Here is a 24,151-nt window from a genome sequence, read left to right on the forward strand (position 1 = left end):
CTGTCCATTTATGACTGACTTATTTCATTTGGCATGATGTCCTTAAGCTTTATTCACATAGCGGTATGTGTCAGAATTTCCTACCTTTTTAAAGCTAACTAATATGCCACGGTATGTTATACCACGTTTTGATTATCCGTTCAATCTGTTGACAGATGCTTGGGTGGCTTCTACATTTGGCTGTTGCAAATCATGCATTTGAACATGGGTATGCAGGTTTCTTTTTGAGAACCTGCTCACATTTCTTTTGACTGTATACCCAGAAGTGAAATTGATGGACCATACAGTAATTCTCTTCTAATTTTGGAGGGACCGCCATGCTGTTTTCCATAACAGCTGCACCATTTCTGTTGCATTTTTATCAAGAGTGCACAATTTCCAGTGTCTCTACACCTTGCCAACATGTATAGTATGTATTTTTTTGGTATTAGGTATTCTAATGATTATGAGGTGGTATCTCATTGTGGTTTTGATTTGCAGTTGTCTAATGATGAGTGTTTTTGAACATTTTTTATGCTGATATATCATTTATATATCTTTTTGGATAAGTATCTCTCCAAGTCCTTTGCCCATTTTAAAAATTGAATTGTCTGCTTGTTTGTGGTTGAGTTGTAGGTCTTTAAACATTTTCAGTTAATTACAGTTCACCCTTGGACAGTGTACAAGTTAGGGCTGCTGACACCACCCGCAGTCAAAAATCCACATGTAACTTGACTCCTGAAATAGTTAACTAGCAGTAGCCCATCATTGACCACTACACAGTCAAGTAACACCTATTTTGTCTGTTATATGTATTACACACTGTATTCTTAGAATAAAGTAAGCTAGAGAAAAGGAAATGTTAAAAAATCATAAGGAGGATAAAAATACATTTATAGTCCTATATTATATTTACTGAAAAAGAAACTGCATGTAAGTGGACCCATATAGTTTAGAACTATCTTGTTCAAGGGTCAACTGTAATTCTTTCTTTCAGACAAAATTGATATAGCACTATTTATAAATTGAGTGTTAATTATATTGAGATATTTTAATTGGGAAATTTATTAAAGCATGATAAATGGAACTTCTGACTGACTTCTTCTATATTGTTAAAAGTTAAAAATAGTGAAGGAATTACATTTATGAGGCAAGAGGGGAACTTAGAATTTTTCCTTGTAATTGATTAAGGTGCCACCTGGAAACCTTATGGTGCTCTAGTGTTTTAAGTTCACTGTTTAATTGTGGTGGATGAATTATAGTTAAGTATAAATAACTTTCTTACATTGACTGATTTCCAAGCAATAGTCCCTCAAGCTTATAATAGCAGAATTTAGTATTTATGTGGGATTGTAACTTTCTGGATATCTGCTAATGTTCATTTTGAGAGTCTCTTGTATGCCTGAAGAAACCGAATGAGAAAAACCCTCTTCCAAAGGTGGTACTTCAAGCTTGGTGAAACTATTCTTATTAAAAGTAAAAGATCAAATACCTTTGCAAATATCTCTATTAATACCAAACACCAAAATATCTTTATTAATGCCAATTACCAAAATATATTTTTTAATCATTGTCAGTTTTGTTTTTGATAGAATTAAATGATTAGCTCTTTGCCCTTTCTTTCCTTTAAGTTGGGGAAGAAAAGCTAATAATTTATCTTGGACACAATTGGAAAATTGTGTCTTAGAAATGTTTACATTATCTAGTCCAGTAGCTTTCAAACTTCAATGCTCACATATTCGCCTGGAGAGCTTACTTAAAACAGTAAGTCCCCCTCCCCCATCAGGGATTTTTAATTTAACATATAGGCTAAGTCCTAAATATCTGTAGTTCTAGCAAACACTCTGAAAGGATTGTGATAAAGCCTGCCCATGAACAGGATTTGGGATAATAATTAGTCGACCTTCATAGTTTGTAGGATTAGGATAGTGAAGTTTAGCATGAAGAAGTGACCTGGCCAAGAGCACATCAATAGTAAGTGACTGAGCTTGCAGGGATGGTTCAATATTCACAAATCAGTTGATGTGATACGCCACATTAAAAAAAAGGATGAGAACTATATGATCCTCTCAGGAGATGCAGTAAAGCATTTGATAAAATAAACATCCTTTCTGATAAAAACCCTCAAGAAAGTAGGGATAGAAGGAATATATGTCAACATTGTAAAGGCCATATAAGAAAGACCCACAGCTAATATCATCCTCAATGGGAAGAAACTGAGAGCTTTCCCCCAAGATTAGGAACGTGACAAGGATGTCCACTCTGACCTCTGTTGTTCAACATAGTACAAAAATCAGACAACAAAAAGAAATAAAGACATTCATATTGACAAGGAAGAAGTCAAACTTTCAATCTTCACAGATGACATGATACTCTCTGTAGAAAAGCCAAAGGACTCCACCCCAAAATTGCTAGAACTGATAGAGGAGTTCAGCAAAGTTGCAGGATACAAAATTAATGTACCAAAATCTGTTGCATTTCTATATGCCAATAATGGAGCAGCAGAAAGAGAAATCAAGGATTTGATCCCATTTACAATTGTACCAAAACCCATAGGATACCTGGGAATAAGCCTAACCAAAAAGGTGAAAGATCTGTATGCTGAAAACTATAGAACACTTATGAAAGAAATTGAAGACACAGAGAAATGGAAAAACTCTCCATGCTCATGGATGGAAGAACAAATATTGTTGAAGTGTCTTATACTATCCAAATCATTCCATTCAATGCAATCCCAGTCAAAATAACATGAGCATTTTTCATAGACCTAGAACAAACAATCCTAAAATTTGTGTGGAACAATAAAAGACCCAAATAATGAAAACTTTGTTGAAAAAGAAAAAGCAGAAGGCATCACAATCTAAGACTTCAAGCTCTATTACAAAGCTGTAATCATCAAGACACTATAATACTGGCACAAAAACAAACACTTAGATCAATGGAACAGAATAGAGAGTCCAGAAATAGACCCTCAACTCTATGGTCAACTAATCTTGGACAAAGCAGGAAAATATGGGATGGAAAAAAGACCATCTCTTCAACTGATGGTGCTTAGAAAATTGGGCAGCCACATGCAGAAGAATGAAACTGGACTACTTCCTTATACCATAAACAAAATGGATGAAAGACCTAAATGTAACCCAGGAAACCATCAAAATGCTTGAGGCAGCAACCTTTCGACCTGGGCCACAGCAGCTTCTTGCTAGACATGTCTCTGGAGGCAAGGGAAACAAAAGCAAAAATGAACTCTTGGGACTCCATCAAGGTAAAAACTCCTGCACAGCAAAGGAAACAGTCAACTAAAAGGCAGCTGACATAATGGGAGAAGTTACTTGCAAATGTCTTACCAGATAAAGGACTACTTTCCAGAATCTATGAAGAACTCATCAAAATCAACACCCCCCAATAAATAATCCAGTTAAGAAATGGGCAGAAGACATGAACAGACATTTCTCCAAGGAAGACATAACAAATGGGCAACAGACACATGAAAAGGTATTCAACATCTGTCAGGATCAGGGAAATAAAAATCAAAACCATGATGAGATACCACCTCACACCAGTCAAAATGGCTAAAATGAACAACACAGGAAACAACAGATGTTGGTTAGGAAGTGGAGAAAGGAGAACCTTCCTACACTGTTGGTCAGAATGCAAACTGCTGCAGGCCCTCAGGAAAACAGTATGGGGGTACCTCAAAATTTTAAAAATAGAGCTATACTATGATCCAGATATTTATCCCAAATGATATATCCAAATGATTTATCCTAATGATACAAAAATGCTGATTTGAAGGGGCACATGTACCCCAGATTTTCTAGCAACACTATCAATAATAGCCAAATTATGGATGAAGCCTAAACGTCCATCAACAGATGGATGGATAAAAATTTTACACACACACACAAACACACACAAGCACACACACACACACACACACACACTACTCAGCTATCAAAAAGAATGAAATTTTGCCATTTGCAATTACATGAATGGAACTAGAGGGCATTATGCTAAGTGAAGTAAGTCAGAGAAAGACATATATATGATTTTACTCATACATGGATTTTAAGAAACAAAACAGATGAACATAGGGGAAGGGAAGGAAATATTAAGTAGCTAAAAACAGGGAGGGAGAAAAACCATAAGAGACTCTTAAACAGAGAACAAACTGAGGGTTGGTGAGAGATGTGCCAAATGGGTGATGGGCATTAAGGATGGCATGTGATGTAACGAGCACTGGGTGTTACATGTAAGTGATGAATCACTAAATTCTGTTCCCCAAACCAGTACTACACTATATGTTAACTGACTTCAAAAATTAGTAAGTGACATCAACAGCGAGCTGTCCAGTACATCAAATTCCATAATAACCTTCTAACCTGAACTTTTTGATAGTTTTTCTTTTTCTTTTTTGTGTTTTTCTGTGTTTTTCTGTGTTTTTCTTTTGCATTTCTATTTTTTGAAAATTTTTTAAATTTTAGTTTAGTCTAGTTTATTCCTTTTTTATTTTTATTTTCTAATATTCATATAGAGTTAAACTTCAAAGTAATCCCCTTTCCCCAATCAATACTACCCTTATAGGTAAACCAATTTTTAATCCCCCTTTAGCCTAGGACAGTTGAGTCCTTTAACAAAGATATCAAGATACATCCAGGAAGAATCAAAACAACCTTCCTCGCCCACACTGAGAATTTATAACCACTCTCCCATCTTTTTCTTCCACCAGTGTTTCTGTGTTTTTGTGTTTGTCCTGAGAGTATATAAATCTTACACTTGGGGTTCTTTTTGACAACGTACTTCCTTTATTTGCATATATATATTTTTTTTTTCTCTTGTTATATACTTTTATCAGTCTTTTTGTTTATCTGTTTTTGTTTGTATACCTCATAAATCTTACCTTGGGGCCCATTTGGGCTGAACCTTCGCTTTCATCTTCCCTTTCTTTCCTGTCTCTCTCTCCCTCCCTCTCTCTTTTTTTTTTCTTTTTCTTTTCTTTTTTCTCTCATTTGGGTGGGGAATCCTGATTGCTCAGAAGTGTTCCAGGGTGCACCCAGACTGCACCATGGTTGATACAACCAGCTACATCTGTTCAGTCATCTCTCACCAAAATGACTAGGAGGAGGAATGCCCAACAGAAGAAAAATACAGAGGATGGACCTTCTGCAACAGAGCTAACGGCTATCAACATAGACAATATGTCGGAAAGAGAATTCAGGCTAACAATTATCCAGGCAATAGCTAGGTTGGAGAAAGCCATGGATGACCAAACGGAATTGATTAGGGCCGAGCTGAAAGCGACCAGACAGGATGTTCACAATGTTAGGGCAGAGCTAAAAGCTACCAGGGCTGAGATTCACAATGCTCTCAATGAGTTCCAATCTAATCTAAATTCTCTCAAAGCTAGGGTAACTGAGACAGAAGATAGAATTAGTGATCTGGAGGACAAACAGAAAGGATCAAGAGGAAGCCTGGAACAAACAGCTTAGAAACCATGAAAACAGAATCAGGGAAATCAATGACGCCATGAAATGTTCCAACGTCAGGATCATTGGAATCCCTGAAGGGGAGGAGAAAGAAAGAAGTCTAGAAGATATAGTGGAAAAAGTTCTTCATGAAAATTTTCCGAATCTCGCGAATGGAACCAGCGTTCATGTACTAGAGGCTGAATGGTCTCCACCCAAGATTATAGATTCCAGAAAAACATCAAGGCACCTAATAGTCAAATTGAGGAATCATAATTGTAGGTATAATCTCTTGAAAGCCGCTAGGACAAAGAGGCTCCTTACTTACAGAGGAAAGCCCATCAGAATAACATCATACCTGTCCGCAGAGACCTGGCAAGCCAGAAAGGGCTGGCAAGATCTATTCAGGGCACTAAATGAGAAGAACATGCAGCCAAGAATACTTTATCCAGCAAGACTGACATTCAAAATGGATGGAGAGATAGAGTTTTCCAAGACCGGCAAGACTTAAAAGACTATGCAACCACCAAGCCAACACTGTAGGAAATATTAAGGGGGGTTCTATTAAAGAGGAAAAATCCTAAGAATAGCATTGAACAGAAATATAAAGACAATCTACAGAGAGAAAGACTTTAAAGGTAACACGATGTCAATAAAAACGTATCTATCAATAATCACTCTCAATGTGAATGGCCTAAATGTGCCCATAAAATGGCACAGGGTTGCAGATTGGGTAAAACGACAGGACCCATCCATATGTTGTCTACAAGAGACCCATTTTGAACCTAAAGATACACCCAGACTGAAAGTGAAGGGATGGAGAAGCATCTTTCATGCCAATGGGCCTCAAAAGAAGGCTGGGGTAGCGATTCTCATATCAGAAAAATTAGATTTTAAACTAAAGACTGTAGTCAGAGATACAGACGGACACTACATAATCCTTAAAGGGACTATCCATCAAGATGACCTAACAATTGTAAATATCTATACACCCAATATGGGAGCAGCCAATTATATAAGAAAACTGTTAATCAAGATAAAGAGTCATATTGATATGAATACATTAATAGTAGGAGATCTTACCACGCCTCTCTCAGAAATAGATCACTGAAGCAGAAAATCAATAAAGAAACAAGAGCATTGAATGACATATTGGACCAGATGGACCTCATAGATATATACAGAACATTCCACCCTAAAACAACAGAATACTCATTCTTCTCAAGTGCACATGGAAGCTTCTCAAGAATAGACCACATACTGGGTCACAAATCAGTACTCAACCGATACCGAAAGACTGAGATTATTCCCTGCATATTCTCAGATCACAATGCTTTGAAACTGGAGCTCAATCACAAGGAAAAGTTCAGAAGGAACTCAAACACCTGGAAGCTAAAGACCACCTTGCTTAAGAATGCTTGGATCAACCAGGAGATCAAAGAAGAACTTAAACAATTCATGGAAACCAATGAGAATGAAGACACTTCGGTCCAAAACCTATGGGATACAGCAAAGGCGGTCCTAAGGGGGAAAAACATAGACATCCAAGCCTCCCTCAAAAAAATTGAAAAATCCAGAACACAGCAGCTGTCTCTACACCTTAAAGAACTGGAGAATCAACAAGAAATCAAACCAACTCCACACATAAGAAGGGAAATAATCAAGATTAGAGCTGAGATCAATGAGGTAGAAACCAGAGATACAGTAGAACGTATCAATGAAACCAGAAGCTGGTTTTTTGAAAGAATCAGTAAGATCGATAAACCATTGGCCACACTAAACCAAAAGAAAAGAGAGGAAGCCCAAATTAATAAAATTATGAATGAAAAGGGAGAGATCACAACTAACACCAAGGAAGTAGAAACAATCATCAGAAGTTATTATCAATAGTTATATGATAATAAGCTAAGCAACCTAGATGAAATGGATGCATTCCTGGAAAACTATAAACTCCCAAAATTGAACCAGGAAGAAATCGACAACCTAAATAGACTGATATCTAGTAACGAGATTGAAGCAGTGATCAAAAACCTCCCAAAAAACAAGAGCCCAGGACCTGACGGATTCCCTGGAGAATTCTACCAACCTTTCAAAGAAGAAATAACACCTGTTCTCCTGAAGCTGTTTCAAAAAATTGAAGCAGAAGGAAAACTTCCAGACTCTTTCTATGAAGCCAGCATTACCCTGATCCCCAAACCAGGCAAAGACCCTACCAAAAAGGAGAATTTCAGACCAATATCCCTGATGAATATGGATGCTAAGATTCTCAACAAGATCCTAGCAAACAGGATCCAACAGCACATTAAAAGGATTATCCACCATGACCAGGTGGGAATCATCCCTGGGCTACAAGGATGGTTCAACATTCACAAATCAATCAATGTGATAGAACAAATTAATAAGAAAAGAGAGAAGAACCACATGGTCCTCTCAATTGATGCAGAAAAAGCATTTGACAAAATCTAGCATCCGTTCCTGATTAAAACGCTTCAAAGTATAGGGATAGAGGGAACATTCCTGAACTTCATCAAATCTATCTACGAAAGACCCACAGCAAATATCATCCTCAATGGGAAAAAGCTTGCAGCCTTCCCGTTGAGATCAGGAACACGACAAGGATGCCCACTCTCACCATGCTTGTTCAACATAGTATTAGATGTCCTAGCAACAGCAATCAGACAACAAAGAGAAATAAAAGGTATCCAAATTGGCAATGAAGAAGTCAAACTCTCTCTCTTTGCAGATGACATGATTCTTCATATGGAAAATCCAAAAGAATCCACCCCAAACTCCCAAGAACTCTTACAGCAATTCAGTAATGTGTCAGGATACAAAGTCAATGTACAGAAATCAGTGGCTTTCTTATACACTGAAAATGAAAATACAGAAAGGGAAATTAGAGAATCGATTCCATTTACTATAGCATCAAGAACCATAAGATACCTGGGAATAAACCTAACCAAAGAGGTAAAGGATCTGTACTCAAGGAACTACAGAACACTCATGAAAGAAATTGAAGAAGACACAAAAAGATGGAAGACCATTCCATGCTCTTGGATCTGAAGAATAAACATTGTTAAAATGTCTATACTGCCTAGAGCAATCTATACTTTTAATGCCATTCCAATCAAAATTCCACCGGTATTCTTCAAAGAGCTGGAGCAAATAATCCAAAAATTTGTATGGAACCAGAAGAGACCCCGAGTCACTAAGGAAATGTTGAAAAACAAAAATAAAACTGGGGGCATCACGTTACCGGATTTCAAGCTTTACTACAAAGCTGTGATCACCAAGACAGCATAGTACTGGCATAAAAACAGACACATAGACCAATGGAACAGAGTAGAGAGCCCAGATACGGACCCTCAACTCTATGGTCAGTTAATCGTCGACAAAACAGGAAAAAATATCCAGTGGAAAAAAGACAGTCTCTTCAATAAATGGTGCTGGGAAAACTGGGCAGCTATATGTAGAAGAATGAAACTCGACCATTCTCTTACACCGTACACAAAGATAAACTCAAAATGGATAAAAGACCTCAACATGAGACGGGAATCCATCAGAATCCTAGAGGAGAACATAGGCAGTAATCTCTTCGATATCAGCCACAGCAACTTCTTTCAAGATATGTCTCCAAAGGCAAAGGAAACAAAAGCCAAAATAAACTTTTGGGACTTCATCAAAATCAAAAGCTTCTGGACAGCAAAGGAAACAGTCAACAAAACAAAGGCAAACCACGGAATGGGAGAAGATATTTGCAAATGACAGTACATACAAAAGATTGATATCCGGGATCTATAAAGAACTCCTCAAACTCAACACACATGAAACAGATAATCATATCAAAAAATGGGCAGAAAATATGAACAGACACTTCTCCAAGGAAGACATACAAATGGCTATCAGACACATGAAAAAATGTTCATCATCACTAGCCATCAGGGAGATTCAAATTAAAACCACATTGACATATCACCTTACACCAATTAGAATGGCCAAAAATAGCAAGACAGGAAACAACATGTGTTGGAGGGGATGTGGAGAAAGGGGAACCCTGTTCCACTGTTGCAAGTTGGTGCAGCCTCTTTGGAGAACAGTGTGGAGATTCCTCAAGAAATTAAAAATAGAGGGATGCCTGGGTGGCTCATTTGGTTAAGCCGCTGCCTTTGGCTCAGGTCATGATCCCAGGGTCAGGGATGGAGTCCTGCATCGGGCTCCTTACTCGGCAGGGTGCCTGCTTCTCTCGCTGCCTCTGCCTGCCTCTCTGCCTGATTGTGTGTACTCTCTCTCTCTGGCAAATAAATAAAATCTTTAAAAAAAAAAAAAAGAAATTAAAAATAGAGCTTCCCTATGACCCTGCAATTGCACTACTAGGTATTTACCCCAAAGATACAGATGTAGTGAAAAGAAGGGCCATCTGTACCCCAATGTTTATAGCAGCAATGGCCACAGTCGCCAAACTATGGAAAGAACCAAGATGCCCTTCAACGGACAAATGGATAAGGAAGATGGGGTCCATATGCACTATGGAGTATTATGCCTCCATCAGAAAGGATGAATACCCAACTTTTGTAGCAACATGGACGGGACTGGAAGAGATTATGCTGAGTGAAATAAGTCAAGCAGAGAGAGTCAATTATCATATGGTTTCACTTATTTGTGGAGCATAACAAATAGCATGGAGGACATGGGGAGTTAGGAGAAGGGAGTTGGGGGAAATTGGAAGGGTAGGTGAACAATGAGAGACTATGGACTCTGAAAAACAATCTGAAGGGTTTGAAGAGGTGGGGGGGTGGGAGGTTGGGGGAACCAGGTGATGGGTATTAGAGAGAGCACAGATTGCATGGAGCACTGGGTGTGGTACAAAAACAATGAATACTGTTATGCTGAAAATAAATTAAAAAAATGTTTTAAAAAAATTAGTAAGTGACAGAGCTAGGATTTGAATGTATCTTATTCCAAAACCATATCTGAATGGTCAGTTTTCAAAGATGTGTAACAATTAGTCGCATATCATTTATACTGAAGCCATTTTCTTTTCTTCTTTTGTTTTTGAAAATACACTTGATAATCTGCCAGAGATTCAGCTCTCTCAGTATACACTTTGATCCCATTGTAGGCATAGATGCTCAAATGGAGCCACATAGAATTAAGATGGAGTCTATGCTTTGGAAGTAACTTACTGAATTCATCTGCTATAAGCATTTTTTTTTAAAGATTTTATTTATTTATTTGTCAGAGAGAGAGAGAGATCACAAGTAGGCAGAGAGGCAGGCAGAGACAGAGGGAGAAGCAGGTTCCCTGCCGAGCAAGGAGCCCGATATGGGACTCGATCCCAGGATGCTGGGATCATGACCTGAGCCGAAGGCAGCCGCTTAACCAACTGAGCCACCCAGGCGTCCCTGCTATAAGCATTTTTATAAAACTTAGCATTTATTCTCTTAAAATAATGAAGTGCCCCCATTGGAGACATTTGTGTTGATTTGGATACCAGATATAATCACATTTCTGCTTCTTATTTCTATTAGTGTTGTCTCATGGTTAATGTTTCCTGGGATCCAATCGTGAACCTACTATTTACTCTCTGTGACTTGGGTAACTTCCCTATCCTTTCTGGGCTTTGGTTTTCTTATTTGTAAGATACTTATAAGGTATATATCACAGAATTGTTATGAGAATTAAATTAGATCAATCCTATAAATAAGTAGAAGTGTACTAGTAGCATAGATAGACCTAGATAACCATATAATTTTCCATGCACTCATGGGTCAAAAATCTCTTTATAGTTGAATATTATTCTTGAAATGTAGGAGTAATAATTCTAGGTGAGTGGGTCAGGAAATTTTTGTGAGCATTACTGGTGTTTGAAATGCAAAAAAACACACAAAAAATAAAGCAGTATTTTTGAAAGACATGTGGGATGAAAGAAAAAGAGGTTTTGTTTCCACTAACATTTCTTTTCTGCTGGATCTGAGATTCATCCAAGGTGCTAAAACCAGTCTGGGAGGAACCCTCTTTTTTCCCCCTTAGAAAAACTGCATGTAAAATTTCCAATTGAGTCTCCTGTGTTTTTGGTCCTTTGCCTCCTTGGCCTTCATAAATTGTGTCTCCCAGGTTCAAGCAGAGAGATTAATTGGTAATTAAATTGAAGGTAGAACTTGAATTATCTGAGTCCTTATTGTAATGTGTCTAAAACAGTAGGTGAAGAGTTGCTTTATAAAACAATCTTTCAGCTTTTTCTGTCTTGCTTCAAACTTCTGAAAACTCATGAGTGATTTCACGATTGGGTAATTTGTCCTTTCAGTCGTCTTCCTCTGCTTTAATCTAACAGATACTTCTGTTGTTAGTGTTTAGTAATTCTGTTATTTGTTATTTGGCAATTCCTGAAATTGATTTTCAATTGTATTTTTTTTTTCTGCTGCTGGTACCTAATTCATCAGTTATGGATGGGATCCATTCTGTTTTCTTCACTTCATTGTCATTGAGAAAGCCAAAATTGGTTGGCTTTCCTTGGAATTTTGTGTAACAGGGTTTTCTACATATGCTAGGTGTCAAAGTTTAATATACCATTACCACTAGCTATGAGCCTTTAAATCAGTGTTTCTAAAGCATTTCTGTATTTAAAATCCACACGGGATATTGGTTAAAACTTCTTTGTAGGTCCCCAACCCCACAAGACTCTGATTTAGTAGATATGGTTGGGCCTAGAAACTCACATTTTTAATAAAATCCAGACAGTTTTTATGGATGTGGACCAGGAATGATTCTTAGAGAAACTGTGTGACTAAGCTTAATGTCCTATTAGGAAACCAGTTATGACTATCTTCTCTCACAGGGGGAGTTTCAGAAGCTTTCTTTGGAAACAGTTTCACTTTCTAATCTAAAATACACTGGTCTGACTTGGGTCTTTACACTTAGGTCTTTAGCATGGGGTAGTTCAAAGAACATCTTTGCTTCTTTAACCTTGACTTTTATCAGCTGAGTAACCCTTGGAAAAGCCACTTAGGTTCTCTGAGCCTCAGTTCATTTTCTATAAATAACAGCATAAGTGACGTCAGAGGCATTTGGGAGGATTAAGAGGAATAAAAGCTGTAGGAAATGATGTTGCCATAGTGCCTGGTGTATCTTGAGAAGTTGATACATGTTAGTTCTTTTCCCATGTATCTGCCTCATTTCTGCAACTTTTCTGTCTTGATTCTCCGAGTCTTCTTGACCTCCTCCGCCTCTGGAATAGTTACTTGGATTTAAAGCTACTTCTTTGCCTTGATCTCCTGCTTCACTGTGACCTTGGCTGTTGGGTTCAGAAACTTTCTTCTTTGCACCAGTAGCCTAAATGAACTCACTGGTTTCACATCTCAGTACTGCTTTCATAGAGTACTGATCTCAAGTTCTTATTTGATTATTTGACTGTATATGTACGTGCCAGTTATGAATTCTTAAAGTGGAATTATCAAAAAAAATCAAAGTAACAAAACTGTCATTTACTAAGAATCCCTCATTTATTCTGTAAACTATTTTGACATTGTCTTAAGTGGATTTCCTATCTTATGTACTCTGATTTCAGGGGAACTAAAATGTAGTTTGATACATACCTTTATTTTTTTCTGAGTAACTGTTTAAGAAAACATGTTTTGCCTAAAGGGTGGGACATTTATGTTGGTCACAGTATCAAGCCAATCCAGTGTTCCCAAAGCCCAGGTCACTACTACCTCAAAATAAGGACTTTTTCATTTATAACCCCTTTACTCTCTAAGGGTTAAGTGGCTTCTTAGTAGAACTTGTTTCCAAGGAATACTCTGTGTTCAGAGAAGCTAGTTCTTTAGTTTGAAAGGAAAGCTTACATTTCAAAGCACAGAGACATAATCTATTTTTGGTGTAGTTGAGTGCACCTAACAAAAGTTATTATAGAGATGCAACATTGGTCTTAAGATTTGAAATACAAGTGTATATTCTGGAAAATGCCAAAAAGCATTGCATGACTCAGTCCCCTCTGCTCAGAAACCAGAAATTATATCTAACTAAACAATCAGAATTGATTGAAGCATGAATTTCATATCTCAAATCCACTAAATATATCTATTTGGAAGGCTCGTTGAATCTGAGGTATAGAATATGACATTTATAAAAATACATGTGCATATCCATGTGCCTATATACATTGATAACTGTGTAAATAAACTATTCGATTGTTTAACATTAGTGCTTTTATTCACTCAGTGAGCAAATACCACATGCCGATTATGGGCAAAGAACTATGATAGGTTCTTCAGGGACTACAAGAGAAAAAAGAGTTTTCAGACATGAGCACCCTCAAACGCTTTTGGTGAGAATGTAAATTGGTAGATTTTTGCAGGACACTTGGATAGATTGTATTAAAATCTGAAATTTCTATACCTGTGATCCTTCATTGTCATTCCCACTTCTGGAAGTTTCTTCTAAAGGAAAATGGGTGTGTGTGCGCAAAGAAATGTATAAATGAATTTTAATTACATTATCACTCATAATAAAAAATGAGACTCACGGAAAATATCCTTCGGGAGAGCAGTGGTTAAACACACAGGACACAAGAACATTGTGGAATACTATTTATAATGAAGTAATCCCATTATGAATGTAGTCTTACAAAGCAAAACAAGAGTTGCTAAGTAATAGTGTGTCATGAGCCCATTTTGTGTTTAAAAAGTAAAAGTCACAATAAAAATGATATCTATCTATGAAACAAGTAGAGAAATATTGAAATATTGACATAACGAAGAAATACTAAAACTCTCAAAGGCAATTTTCTCTAGAGGATGAGATAATAAGGGGGAAGTTTCACTCTCTGTATTATGTATTTCCGTAGATTTAATTTTGTAAAATTTCTAATACCCTTTTGGCCAGAAAAATAATAAAGTTGGAATATTTTTTGTCTTTATTTCTTTCAAAACATCCCTTTCCTGTCCAGTAGCCTAGTGTGGGAAGCAGAAGTGTGTATCAGGTTTCATGTAGCAAAGTCACTTGTTCAAAGTCAGACACTAATCAGAGCTGGTCAGACCAGAAACCAGATACCAAGTCTGCAGGCAACTGCACTAGTAGCTTGTCAAAATATATGTCCTTCCTGGCTGCTCAGGCACTTATGAACTCTTGACTCTTAAATTGATATTCTGGAAGTATCCAAGTACAGCCTTTAATTAAAGAAAATCCAGACTAGAAAAGACAAATTTTTTCTGAAATTATTCAGTCATAACTATAAAAGTTAGAAACCGAAGAGATGCCATGGCTCGTCCAAAAAAAAAAAAAAAATGCTCAAAAATGTTCGTGTGGTTTTTAAAAAGTAACTATTTTATTTTTAACTTAACATAATGGATTCAAACGATCAAGATTCAGAAAAAGAAAATTATAGACATAAGCTTTCAAAAATGGCACAGGATATAGGTCTCTCTTGCTCTAATGCATCAAAATATATAATTTTTCTTTATGAACATTGTTAGAAATGCATCTGTCAGGGAACTTAAATGTATCCAAGCATTGTGTTTCATTTTGAGCTTGATTGAATGAGAACAAAAATCTCAGTGTGTTTATTTGAAAAGACTACATTTATTTTTCTTTGCTTTTTTATTTTTTAAGATTTCATTTATTTGAGAGAGTAAGAGAGAGCATGAGCAGGGGGACGGGGCAGACGGAGAAGCCAACTTCCTGCCCAACAGGGAGCCCAGTGCAGGACTGGATCCCAGGATCCTGGGATCATGACCTGAGCCAAAGGCAGACGCTTAGCCTACTGAGCCATCTAGGTGCTGCCCCATATACTCTTATTTTCAACAGACTTTTTCATCTGTCAGTAGATTGCGGTCAAATCCTTGTCTGTTTGGGAGTTAAATTTCTGTGGGGATGGAGCTGGAAGCCTACACTTCCATGTTTGTGGCTCATGTGACTGTCTCTAAAAGTTTCCCTTATTTCTGTGACTTTCAGCATAAACACTAGAAGGTCAGAAGCTGCCATTCCTTGTTCTATTGCCTCCTGTCTCCATCATCTTGAATCTTTTTATCTGCTGCTTTGGGTTCACTGCCAGCTTGGAGACTTATGTTTCTGTGACCATAAGTGATGATCTAGTAATTTGCCCATTTTCCTAAGCAGGTGGGTGGAAACTATTTCTGTTGTAAATGGTGGCTGTAATAAATAATGGGATTTATTCAACTAAATCCTCTTTATATCCTGCAGAGTAAAGCAGAACTATCTTAATAGCAGGGAATAAGGGGGTAATTTTGTTGGCAGAGCCTTGATTTTATTACCTAGCACTCTCCTTAGATTCCCTGAGCCACATCCTGCTGAAAAATAACCTTTTTGGTTCAGAGCTTGCAAAATCTCAGCATGCTATCTTGGCGTGGCAGCTCTGAGGAGCAGAATGGGGGATGCCTGCTGCTTAGATAGTGCACAGGGGGCAATGGCCCAACAGATATTAATTAACATAGAAGGTGGCCCCTTTTGATTCGTAATAGAGATATGCAGGACTATGGGAGTGAGCAGCATCTCTCCTTGACTTTCCTCAGGGGTCCCTCAGAACCCATGCATCTCCCAAGACAGTTTCTCTATCCCTGCCTCTGAAATGGCTTCTACTCTAGCAGGGTCCAAAGGAAATGCACACGGAGGCACATACATGCATTTGCACACATACACCCTGGTGCACACAGACACACACACACACGCATGCAGCATGTACACGTGTGCATAACTCACATACCTTCCTGTCATCTTTTAAAATGCTGAAGTCTTGAGCATGGTTCCTGGTTGCTTGATGCGTGGTTTCACTTCACAGATCCCTTGTCTTGACGTCACTCGCTCTTAGGGTAAAACGGGAATGAACTATCTGTTGATGAAGTATACACCATTGTAATTATATTCCTTATCTCTCTAAATAAGGCTCTGCAGTAGCTAATAATATCCCCATTATCTAAGGAAAGAAATGGAGACTTATGGTGTTGAAGACTCCTGTTGAATTCCATTGAAGAGCTAGAATTCAGACTTGCTGAATTTTTCAGTTCCAGACTGTATGTACTTCTGTTCCCCAGCACTGACTCTCATGATTTAATGGTGAGTGTCTAAAGCAGGATTTCAAATTATGATACAGAGATAAAAAATATTAGGGAAAAAAACACCCTGTGTTTTCAAGGAATGGTGGGGTATTTGTAACACTGTATTATATTTGTGAAATAAGCATCTACATTTCACATTCGGGAAAGTGATATCAGGCTCCCGATTATGTTTACATTGAATGAGCTGGTATTTTTCACAGTAAATTTGCCACATAGATTTTGCCATCTTTTTCTTACCAAGGAATCTGAAGTTCAGAAAAGATACTTGGTTTGCCCAGTGTGGTAGAGATCATTGATAACAGCATCAGAAGAAGCCGAAATGTGCATGAACAACGTCCTTACTTAGCTACATTGACTGTGTGAGAGTGTGTCTTATGGGGCTCACCTTATTTAGTGATGAAATGCCTGGGGCAATGAACTCTGACCTACTTATGACATCTATATTCAGCTTCATCATTGGTCTACTTTCAGCTGAAGTTTTAAATTTACCTGTTTGTGTTTTTGTCATGTTTTTTAATTTTGGCGAACATTGAGTCTTCTAGACTTTGGGTGGTATTCCTGATCCCCAGAATCCCATTGGTGAATGTTGTGTTTAACTTTTTTGTAGTTGATAAGCTGCAATTTGGTTTTGAGGTATGTTTTAAAATACTAGGTAAAATATGTTATTATGTTCATTATATTTATGGTAATAACATTCTCTGCACAATGAGAAATGAGGGGTATCTGACTACATGATACAGAGAATTAATGCCAATACATTCTCTGATTCTTGACTTCTGTGTAAGCTGCTGGTAAATGTCTGGAATAATGGTGGGTTCTGCTCTGCAAAGGAAGGTTGGCTGGTTTCTTCGAGCTCCCCTGTGGCGTTGCTTGGTCATGGGTCTAGATAAGCTTCTCACTGTCTCAGGCATCACTAGACAATTCTTCTAACCTGTAGAGATTTTCTAGTTTGTGTTTCCTTTTTTTTTTTTAAAGATATTTTTTATTTGTCAGAGAGAAAGAGAGTAAGCAAGCACACCAGTAGGGGGAGAAGAAGGCAGAGGGGGAGGTAGAAGCAGGCTACCCTTTGAGCAAGGAGCCGATGCGGGACTCAATCCCAGGACCCTGAGATCATGACTTGAGCCGAAGGCAGACGCTTAATGGACTGAGCTACCTAGGCGACCACAGTTTGTGTTTACTTTCTTTTTTTTTTTTTTAAAGATTTTTTATTTATTTGTCAGAGAGAGAGGGAGAGATAGCAAGCACAGGCAGACAGAATGGCAGGCAGAGGCAGAGGGAGAAGCAGGCTCCCCACCAAGCAAGGAGCCCGATGTGGGACTCGATCCCAGGACGCTGGGATCATGACCCGAGCCGAAGGCAGCTGCTTAACCAACTGAGCCACCCAGGCGTCCCTGTGTTTACTTTCTATTACAGGATGTGGCAACTGGATTTGAAAGTCACTTTTGAGGTACCATTGAGGATGATTATGGGAAACTATTTCTAAATCGTTAACCTTATACCTTAATCCTGTTTGATTGTTCAAATTGTTTCCCCCTTCTGATAGGCGAATAATTGCAGAAGGGGTAAGTAGAAGCCATTATTGGTTAACATTTTGGTTATTAGAGATTAATTGACATCCAGCTGAGAGCCAGCAATAGCTTGTAGGCTCAGAAAGTAGAAAGGAATAAGGAGAACCATGGTTAGAGCAGTAGGGGCAATTAGAGGAAAGAGATGGGTAGCAGGTGGTAGTGGCTCCAAAGTCACCATATTATGTCTACTTTCAAAGCAAGGTGTCTAGATCTCCCAGGTGATGATGTGAGCCTGAGCTCGTTCAGTCGCTGTGGCCACCATATAAAGACATCTTGCTGGCAGGGCCTTTTATCTGGTTACAATCAGTGCCAAAAGACTCATCTGATAGAATATGGACAGTGATGCCTCTCCCTTGTTAGCAAACCCTTGAAAAATGTCTGGGCAAATAATATCAATAAATTTAACTCTTGTTTCACTTTATTTTAGAAATAGTCTGCTTCAACGTTGTAAGCTAGAGTATACCATGGCAGGGTGTTGAGCCACCATTCTTGGTCCCGTGTATATAACATAAATTTCATCTTTTTTTTTTTTTAAAGATTTTATTTATTTATTTGACAGACAGAAATCACAAGTAGGCAGAAAGGCAGGCAGAGAGAGAGGTGGAGGCAGGGTCCCCGCTGAGCAGAGAGCCCGATGCGGGGCTCGATCCCAGGACCCTGGGATCATGACCTGAGCTGAAGGCAGAGGCTTAACCCACTGAGCCACCCAGGCGCCCCCATAAATTTCATCTTTATTGCCTTTTATTTTCTGTATCCTATGCATGGGAAAATAGAGGAAGTTGTGTGGGCAGAAATACAGAGGCAGCTGAAATGTTGTTCAGGTGATCGTGAAGAATTTCATTTTATCTGTACAAGAAAAGGAGGTCCAAAAGAGAGTCCAAGCCCTCTTTTGCAGTCTTTGTAGGCCAGCTGCACACTTTTACCCAGAGTACCTGATAGGTTCTCCTGGACTCACTAGCAAAGGAAAAACCCAGCAAGGCAAAACTTAGCCTGAGAGTTAATTAGATCATTTTTGACCTTCTTGGCTCTCATTTTCATGTAAAGGTCATACATTAAGACAAGTATAAATATAAATACAGAAGGTGTGTTTTGTGTGGAGGTAGAAGAGAAACCATACTTAACTGATTTAATATGTCAGACAATGGTTCATGGCAGATAATGAATGGAAAGGAAACAATGAACAGGGTTGTACAGGTATCCCCCAGACCCCCAATGGCAAGTTTGCATTTTGTCTTTGCAAAAAAGGTTGCATTAATGCCCGTTTATTAATGCTAACCAAAAGAAATCAGGAGGATTTTCGCTTTTACAAAAAAAAAAAGGTAGAAAGCAAAAAGAGCATTCAGCATGTTCTGCAGCCAGCTGCTGGTTATAGAGGCAGCACTCCCTCAGAGCAGGAGGGTGGCACCGCCAAGCCCCTTTCCCAGATGCTACAGTCAGCAAGTCAGCATCAAGCCACCATAGCTTTAAACCATGCTGTAGCATCTGTGCTTTATCTTGATTTATTTATTTATTTATTTTTGCATCTGTTAGGAGGATGTGGTCCTAAGGCACTATGATGGAAAGTCTAGGTGGTTATTTTTGGGATCTGAGAACACTCAAAAAATTGTCCATATAAATGAATGATAATTGCTTCTTCCATTCTCTGCCATTTTGACTTATGAAAGTTTCCATAGGAATGCTTCATTTCAGGATAGTGGGGGAAATGTATAACCGGGAGAGGGCAAACATAAATTCGATGTAGTGCAAGACATTTGAGCAGGTGCAAAAATTTAAACTACACAGTGTGATCACTCTCTACATTTTTAAATATTATAATTTCTTGTGGAAGATCTGTTCATTCTATACCCAGTCATGCCTGTTCACCTATAGGAAATCCCTGGAGTTAGATGAGCTCCTGTTGAGGCTCTGTATCTACAGATAAACATGAAGAGACAGTATTGAATCACTTAAGGTTTTTTTTTTTTTCTATTAAATCCAGGTGACATAACTGCTAAACTTATGATACATACGTTGATGAACAAAGAAATAGGTGGCGTTGGCCACACACAAGAAGAAACCAATGTTTCTTCACTGAGCTAAACGTAGTTGCTTTATGGGGAATCCATTTTGTGATTGTATTCACCTTCGTCCATTACTATAATTTCATCCACCTCAACTTCAATGCTTTACTATTTGGAGGTAGCAAAAGAGTGCTAGGGTCCATAATGTAAATGGAATTTTGAATTATCATGGTTTTAGTTCATTAGCACTGTTTTTCTCTAGGGAGCACTGCAATCTACGATTTAGTCCTATTAGAGAATTGTGGTGTAGCCCCACCTGTAAACATACCAGTGTCTTCAGATGATGGTTGCTTAATTTTCCCATCTGTGCCTTTTTTCTGGATAAATTACTGCACTTAAGCAGGAGGCACTTTAAGGAAAGAAACAGAATGCCATTTTAAGCTGCCAGTTTGGAGTCCTTAGGGAGAGTTCACATTTAAAAATAAATAACTAAAACGCTTCACTAAATAAAGATGATAAGAGTTGTGTGGATATAAGCTCATATCATATTTATTTTCCATGACCAAATAGTTGGATATCCAATTAGGTACAAGGGGTGTATTGAATTTGTGGAACTTAGCACCAAGTTATTTTTATTAAGTTTGTTGTTTGGGTGAGAGATGATGCAAAGACTGTTTTCTAGACAGAAGGACTTAATATGAAGTTTTTGTGTGTGACCTTCCACATTGCACACTGTTTGAAATCCCAGTGAGAACCCCCATTAGATGAGACCTTTAAATGTTTCTTACTCAGTTCCGAGGACTTCTGTTTCATTGCTCCTCCAGACCTAGAGTCTATAACCACACAGAGGCAACAGACTTAGAGTTCTTGAGTGGTTTCAGTTTCTTGACAGAATGAAAAGCTACAGACTTTGTCTATCTGCCAAAAATAAGTCATCCATCACAGTTAAAATATGTCTAATGGTTTACATTCCCTGCAAGTAACTTCTCTGGTTTGTACAATGCATGATAAGGTTATTATACATACAGTGCTGGTATTTATAACAAGTAGTTATAAGAACGTGACATGTAATGGCCACATCCTCAGAAGGATCCAAAAATGGATAAATCAGTTAGTTATGTGTGAGCTATAGAGCTTATTTATTATCATTAATTTCTTAAGTGAACTGACTAAACCCAACAGTGATATTTACATAGGAGGATAATGAAGATTTATTGCAAAATAGTCTTTATTAATACCTCTTTTCTCGGGGTTGCAAATAAAGTTGCTCAAGGATAAATTAAATTTTGGAAAGATTTTCATTTATTTTTCTGTGTGATTTTAAAGTGAAGTTATAATAATATGCTGGTAAATACTATATCACAACATAGAACAATATATTAGAAAATTATTTTTTAAAAATCTGATTTGTGTATGTTCTTCTTATAAATATCAGTCAATATTTTTTTCTGAGGATATTGGAATTAATGTGAATTTCAATTGACTCTTACAAAGGAGATTAAATATCTTGCAAAATATTGCAATATATCAAATCCTGTATGTTTTGTGTATTATAAAACTAAAATGAGCAAAGGGAAAATTCATTGAGTAAACTATAATTTGTCAATTCAGACAATTTTTTTAATTAATGTAACATGGGTAGTTTTAGTATCTTGTTTTGTATCTTTGGGTAATAGATGATCTGAAAGAAGTTATATTTCAAACATTTTAGAAAAGATGGAGGTATTTCTTCATATTATGAGATTCTGGGGAAAAAAATTCTCTAACCTTAGAAGGCTTTCAGAATTTTGGTGTTGATTATAGAAAATACATCAATGAAGAAGAGAATATGAATGTAGGGAAAGAATCCAGTGTGGATCCATGAACACTTATATTTGAGCTTTAGATTGTAAAATAAAAATGGTAGAGAAAAAGATAAACATAGAAGAATTATTCATACCTTGGTGTAATCCTGAAAGTCAACATGTAAAGTGAAACGAGTTTTACTAAAACTTAAAAGTAATGAAAATAATTTAATTTCAGATTTCATGTGGAAATGTAACTCATGACCAGTTAGTATCGAGGATAACTCAGTGAAAGCAGAATTCTTCACTTTGACATTTGTACTTAACACCAGGAAGAAAGATATTTAGGAGAAAAATCCATGTTGATTTATATTTTAAGGTAGACACATACTCATTACCTTTCCGAATGATCTAAAAATCATTTTTTCTGGGTTGCCTGGGTGGCTCATTCGGTTGGGCAACTTCCTTTGGCTCAAGTCATGATCTCAGGGTCCTGGGATCAAGCCCAGTGTCAGGTTCCTTGCTCAGTCTGCTTCTCTCTCTGACCCTCCCCCCCCCATACTCTCTCTCTCAAATACATAGGTAAAATCCTTAAAAATAAAATAAAATCATTTTTTCCTAAAATTTTTTTTCCAGTTTAACTGAAGTACAATTGACAAATGAAATTGTAGGATATTTAAAGTGCATAATGTGATGATTTGATGTTACTTTCTGAAAGGATTCTTCCCATTGAGTTAATTAATACATCTTTAATATATATTTTAAATGAAATGTAATGAATTGTTTTCAAAGGACTCAACTGGTCTCAGGTTTGATTACAGATGAATGAAAATATACTCCATTCAAGTTCATTGGAGGCTAGATCAGTAAAACCAACTTCAAGGATCTGGAAATCTCAAAATGTAGAAGAGGGGAGGAATTTTATGAGAAGAACTTTTGGAGCAAGCTGGCGAGCACTTAGAGAGGGCCTTTTGAGGGAGGAGGGGATTTAGCTCTTACATCCAGAATAGTGGAAGGGCCCAAGACCACTCAAGGTCTTCTCCTCAGTGAGTAGGTACAGTGTACTGGAATTAGAAATATGTTTGAGAAATTAAGACAGTAAAATGACTAAAATAGGATTTCATCTTCAGGCTAAGATGTAGTAGCTTATATCTGGCTAACATGTCTGTCAAAAAGAGTTGAACAAAATAAAAAAAAAACCTAAAAACAACAAAACCTTATTTTAAAAAATATATCTGAAAGACTCACAGTCTTTAGAAAAAGAAAAAAACACAAAGGTATACTCTAAGGATAGTTTTTTAGCTCAGGGCATTTGCCAGTTACTGGTATTACAACGAAATCCCAAAGAAGTAGCAGCTCAGAGCCTATGTCATGACACTGGGCTAGAGAGAACAGAAACAGAACAGTATTAAAGCCACCAGTGAAGACAATACTTGATGGAACAAGATTCTGGAGAAAATAGTTGCATATCCATGCACTGAGACACAACAAAGTAAAAGGAAATCAGCTACTAAAAAGGCTAAAATGGCAACCAAAGATTTATGGAGTGTCACAATGCAATGGAAATGATATAATATAGTTTTAGGCTCCATTAAGGAAGACAGGCCATGTTGAACACCTCAGGCTTTCTGCTGAAATCCTTGATGGCTATCACAAATGAAGTAAGAGCACATCAGAGATAGATGAGCTCTCAGTGTTTCTGAAACACAGCCTTAACTATATCTAAGAAGTCTGTCTCTATTCCCTCTGCCAGCTGGAAGCATTATACCTCCTGACTAGAAGTCTGTAACAACATCTAGAGCCTCATTATGTGCTCATAATAAATGACCAACATTCAATCAAAAAAGACTACCAACTTTTTCCAAGATTTAAGATTAAATAACCAAAAACCGAGAAAGAAAACAAACAGTCAAAGTGCACAGACAACTAATCCTGATACTGGAGTTACAAGATAGAGGCTTCCATAGGTCAAAACAAAACAAAACAACAACAACAAAAGCTGGGGTAGAGTCTATAAAAATTAGTAAATGAAACAAAAAAATTAATGACTGATACAGTAGCTCATTAGGTCTAGCTGAAGAGAGGATTAAAAACCTGGAGTCCAGGTCTGTAGAAAATAGATTGATGCCTAAGAGAAAAAAAAAATTGTGAAAATTCAGAAAAGAGCACAAAATGTGTGGAATACTGTGTACAAGTCTCTCTGGATTCCCAAAGGGAGAATGGAGGACAAAGGCATATTTTGGAGAATTCTTAGCATATATCTCTTCAAATTGATGAATTAGATCA

This window comes from Enhydra lutris, unplaced genomic scaffold, assembly GCF_002288905.1.
Source record: "Enhydra lutris kenyoni isolate GAN:26980312 unplaced genomic scaffold, ASM228890v2 scaffoldscaffold64, whole genome shotgun sequence".
NCBI classification, from domain to species: Eukaryota; Metazoa; Chordata; class Mammalia; order Carnivora; family Mustelidae; genus Enhydra; species Enhydra lutris.